A 6,112-nucleotide genomic window follows, 5' to 3' on the forward strand; every position below is an offset into this window, starting at 1 on the left:
ATTCCATGGAGCAACAATTGTTGACCAGGATGGATTCCCAGTTTATAGGAGAAGAAATGATGGTCGTACAGTGATGAAAAATGGAATTGAACTAAATAACAGATTTGTTGTACCATACAATCCACAACTCTTATTAAAGTATAAAACACACTTAAACGTGGAATGGTGTAATCAAAGTACATCCATTAAATATCTGTTCAAATACATCAACAAAGGTTCTGATCGTATCATAGCTTCCCTTGGAAATCAAGATGAAATTAAGCAATATCTTGATTGCAGGTATCCTTCTATTCTCACCTGATTTGATTAACGAAATCATTTAACATAAATTAATTTATTTGATGTTATATGTTTAACTCAAACTTACCAACATCTGATTCTATCTTCAACAATATATGTGTGCTGCTTGAATCTATAGATATGTATCTCCCCAATAAGCATGTTGGAAAATTTTTGCATTCCCAATGCATGCGCGTTCCCCGGCAGTGGAGCGGCTATATTTCCACCTTGAAAATCAACAACATGTTTACTGGACAGATGATCAACAAATAGGTGAAGTCCTATCAAAAAACACAATCAAAGAATCCATGTTCACAGCTTGGATGCATTCTAACAAAATATATTCTTATGGATGGGATCTTACATATCATCAATATATCTCAAGATTTGTTTATGTCGCCCGCAAAAGATGCTGGCAACCAAGAAAACAAGGGAATACAATAGGCAGACTCATATGGGTCCCACCTTTAGCTGGTGAACTGTTTTACCTTAGAATGATGCTATCCACTGCCAAAGGTGCACAACCTTACAGTGACATTAGAATAGTCAACGGTCTGGTATATCCTACATTTAGGGAAGCATGTTTTGCAAAAGGCTTTCTAGGTAGTGATCAAGAATTTATTAGTGCTTTACAGGAAGCTAATAATTGGGGTACTGCACACTACCTAAGAAAATTATTTGTCAAGCTTTTATTTATGAAGACCATGGACAGACCAGAATATGTTTGGCAACAGACATGGCAATGGATGGCAGATGATATCATATTCAATCATAGAAAAGAAGGTGATTTTATATATTCTAAATAAATATTGTTTGCTCATAATCATTATGTTTATTATTTTGCTAATCACAGGTATTCGCCTTACTGAAAAGGAAACAATTCATTTATGCTTAACTGAGATTGAGAATATGCTACAAGCGAACAGAAGGAGCTTGCGATATTTTCCATCCATGCCATACCCAATAGGATATGCACGAAACCAACATCATAATAATCTGATCCATAATGAAATGACATATGACAAAGAAATGTTAGCAGAACAATACAACACGACATACCAATTGCTCATAGGTACTCACAAATTATGACACATTTGATATAACAACTCCTTAATCACAATAGTATATATTACTATTTGTTAATATATGAATATATAATTATAGATGAGCAAAAAATTATTGTCGATACCATTATGTCTGTGGTTAACACTCAATCAGCTGCAGTTTACTTTCTCTATGGATATGGTGGAACTGGCAAAACATTTGTTTGGACAACCTTATCATCTGGTATACGCTCCAATGGTGGAATTGTTTGTACAGTTGCTTCAAGTGGAGTTGCTTCATTACTATTGCCTAGTGGTCGGACCGCACATTCCAAATTTGCTATACCAGTCCCTGCAACAGAAAATTCAACATGGAATATTCATCAAGGCAGTGAGTTAGCTGAATTATTAAAGGTTACAAAACTAATAGTCTGGGATGAAGCTCCAATGTGTCACAAATTTGCATTTGAGGCACTAGATAAAAGTCTTAAAGACATCATGCAAAACAATCTGCCTTTTGGAGGGAAAATTATGGTTTTTGGTGGAGATTTTCCACAGATCTTGCCAATTGTTCCAAAAGGTAATCGCTCAGACATCGTCCATGCAACTATAAATGCATCATACATTTGGGACCATTGCCAAATTCTTAAACTTACAAAAAACATGAGATTGCTATCAAATGCTCCCCAACAATGAAGAACTCAAACAATTTTCACATTGGCTACTTGACATAGGAGATGGAAAAATTGGACAATATAATGACGGATTTTCAGAAATCACTATTCCAGATGAGTTTCTTATAAAAAATTATGATGATCCTATCCATGCTATTGTTGAAGCCACCTATCCCAGCTTGATAGATAACTACAGTGACACAGATTACTTGCAAAAAAGAGTTGTTCTTGCCTCTTAAAAAGAAATTGTTGACAAAATAAATGATTATGTCCTATCACTTATACCCAATCACGAAAAAGAGTATTGCAGCGCAGATAGTATTGATAAATCAGATGAATTGCTAAATCCTGCTTTTGCATTATTGCCACCTGAATTCCTATATTCATTGCAAACATCAGGTATACCTAATCATAAATTAAAACTTAAGGTTGGAACTCCAATCATGCTTTTACGAAATCTCGGCCAGACTGATGGCCTGTGCAATGGAACTAGGCTCATTATCACTAAACTCGGATCTAATGTGATTGAGGCTGAAGTAATTACTGGGGCTAATTCAGGAAATAGGACATACATACCCAGAATAAATATGTCTCCTTCTGAATCTCCATGGCCATTCAAACTTATAAGGAGGCAGTTTCCATTCATAGTTTCTTATGCTATGACTATAAACAAATCTTAGGGACAATCATTACACCACATAGGACTGTATTTGCCACACCCAGTTTTTAGTCATGGCCAACTATATGTTGCACTCTCAAGGGTCAAAAGCAAAGATGAACTTCATATTCTCATACATGACAATGATGGTAATCCAAAAAATATTACCACTAATGTTGTTTACAACGAAGTCTTTGCCAATTTATAAATAGGTATCCTTCCATCATACAATACAATTATGCTGTCGCATTAATTAAACCTTTCTTTTTGTTTTTTTTATTCAGTCTGACATATAACACATGCACTATGTATGTTGTTGCATTCCAAAAATTGTTATACTCACTTCAGGGAATTCAATGCAACTTCAACTAATTTATTTAATTCTACATCATATTCGCTTTTACTCCTTTTGTTCAGTTTGACATATAACACATATACCATGTATGCTGTTGCATTCCAAAATTCCTATACTGACTTCGGGGAATTCAATCCAACTTCAACAAATTTATTTAATGCTGCAAATGTTATCTGAAAATTTATATTACATGGTCAATATCAAATTGTTTTTTTCATGGTAATTTATTTATATAACTACAAATCATACAATAATTTATGAAATACACGTACAAATCCATATTATGGTTAATTAAATCGAAATCCTTTTTTATTTAATGTGATTTAACGAAAATGTTTTCCAACTACCTGGACCACCCCTGCACATTTTGTATTTGTGCTTACACTCCTATACGATTGGTTTTTACACTTCCACTTAGTCTACAAATAAATCCAACTTCAATCCTTTAATATTTAATATGAATATGAATGATATCATATGATTTAATTTAATGAAAATGTTTTCGAAGTCCCTGGGGTGCTGGACCAACCATCCACAGTTTGTATTCGTGCTTTCAGTCCTATACCATAACCTTTTGAACTTCCACTTACTCTACAAATAAATTCAACTTATATTCACTGCCAAATTAAAATTACACCAACGAATCCGTATTCCTAATAAATACACTGCACAACTGTTGCTCAACCCTTACTTTTCCCGATACGTACACACTTCCTACACGCTTCATATCCCCGCTTACTCTGCTATCAGATTGCCTTCTAAACTTCCACTTTGTTTACAAAAAAAAACCGCTTTCCCATCCCACATAAAACTTACACCACTAAGGCACTATCGTAATAAATGCACTAAGACAATTACTGTAGTTGTATCTCCCTATACTACATCAAATGTAATCATTATCGAGAAACGTTAGCGCTGTATAGGGTTGTGACTCTTCACAACTCTTTTTTGCATCGTTCAACAACAAAGAGTCACCATTTAATTTCTTAATTAAATCAATCATTATATCGATATAACACCACCGCCACTTACAACACTACTATACACATATATCTACCTATACTACACTTCCTATTCATCTTCTTCGCATTCTGCCAAACCAAACTAAACTCCCTATTCATCTTCTTTGCATCCAAGAGTCACCATTTAATTTGTTAATTAAATCAGTCATTATAACGATATAACACCACTGCCACTTACAACACTTCTATACACACACACACACACACACACATACACACACACACACACACACATATATATACCTATACTGCACTTCCTATTCATCTTCTTTGCATCCTGCCAAACCAAACTAGACTCCATATTCATCTTCTTTTCATTCTTATGGCCACTTCCGCATCACGCTCCACTATTGTAATTTATTTCTTCTTCTTCTCATTTTCATCTTTCTTATATCTGTTTCCTCTATTCCTTTGGTTACTTAATATTTTCACATTATTCGTATAGTTCCCACGCGATCCAATGGACAACATAAGATTCACCGCACCTTTCAGAGTTCAGAAGGTAACATTTCACATAAAAAAACGTTTTCTACTTAACTGCATTTCCATTTTTTTTCAACTGCCTCGCCTTACTTTCTTTGCCTGCAGAATCTTCTCCAAGTTCCTTTCTCCTATCACAGGCAATGGCTGCGCAACTACCCCAAATATGTTTTATTCCACTATGATGGCGAGATACATTTCATTAGGGTAAGAACACTCGGTACTAAATGCTTTTTTGCTGATGGCTTGAATGATTTTAGAAGGGCACACAACCTCAACGAAAGCGTGATTCTACGTTTGGTCGCCGTTCATATTGACGGACCTGCACACCACCACTCTAGCCTAAAGCCCATCATTTATAGAAGGAGATACATCTTCAAAATTGATATCACAGATGATATGCTACAACAGAACCTGCCTTTGGTACGTTATACTACACTTTTTTCAGTCTATCATACTTTGTGGTTTCCTCATCAATTTGTTTAACCATCCTTTGTTTTGATGATACAGACACTTCCTGCAGCGGCTTCCAAATTTGTGTATGACTCCAAAAAAAGTATTACCATCCACCACAGACTTTCAAAATCCACCAAATGGCCACTCACCATCCAGCATGACATCCCAGCCATTACACAACCATGGTTCAACCTGATTCATGAAAAAAATTTAAGACCCGGAGATGAGGTAGTCTTTTACTACCGTTTTCATGACTATGCATGGGAGCTGCTCATAAGGAAAGCCATCGAATGGAACAACAGCAACACCGACCTTGACTTTGATGAATAAGTTCTTTTATATTCATCTTTTTTTTTAAAGTTTAATATTTTATGGTTTTTGTTTCCTGCTACTACCACCAGACAATTTCCTCACTATAACTGCACGATTCCTATCTCAATATTACAAATATTTACGTTCCGTTAATTTTTCTCAGCGCTTTGTTTGTCGTTTGATGTTTATATTGATTTTGCGAACTACGTTGAAGCGATAGGTCAATATTGTTGGTATTTATACAAAAAAAGAGATAGGTCAATATTGGCTTCTAAATTAGATTAAATGATGAAATAAAATGAACATTTAAGTTTAGATTATATTATTCCATAATAATATAATGGTTTGAATTTCTGTTTCAAATAAATGGTTGCAATTAGTAAAACTGTTTTGATAAAAAGTGTAGCCGCAGGATTAAACCTTCTATTTGTATGCTGCTGCCATTCGTTGTGTCTTTACCTTTTTCGGTTTCCTTTGCACTGAAACACTAAAAACATGTGTCAGCTTTGTCTAATTTCGTTTTTATACACACTGCTATTTCTATTATGTTTTTTTTTACCCACATCTGTGTGTAGTCCGTTTTCGGCTTTATACGAAAAACCAGATAGCTCAATACTGCCACCACCTGTAACATATAACTAAAAATTTGATTTTTTTTGCTGAATTAAATTAAAATTTATTTAGGATCAGAATTAAATACTATTATTTATAGAGATAACAAAATTATTTAACATCACAACAAATTATTTGTATAGACTGAAACATTTTTTAAAACAAAGACTAAAACATAGTTTTTTTATGAGTCTAAATTATCTTTTATAGTCAAAATATTA

At 34.2% G+C, this 6,112-nt stretch overlaps 1 pseudogene; it reads left to right on the top strand.

The window, feature by feature from the left end:
* The first annotated feature begins 983 nt into the window (after positions 1-983).
* LOC114415956 lies at positions 984-5,297 on the top strand (annotated as a pseudogene).
* Positions 5,298-6,112: the final 815 nt, after the last annotated feature.

Source organism: Glycine soja, chromosome 6, assembly GCF_004193775.1.
Source record: "Glycine soja cultivar W05 chromosome 6, ASM419377v2, whole genome shotgun sequence".
NCBI classification, from domain to species: Eukaryota; Viridiplantae; Streptophyta; class Magnoliopsida; order Fabales; family Fabaceae; genus Glycine; species Glycine soja.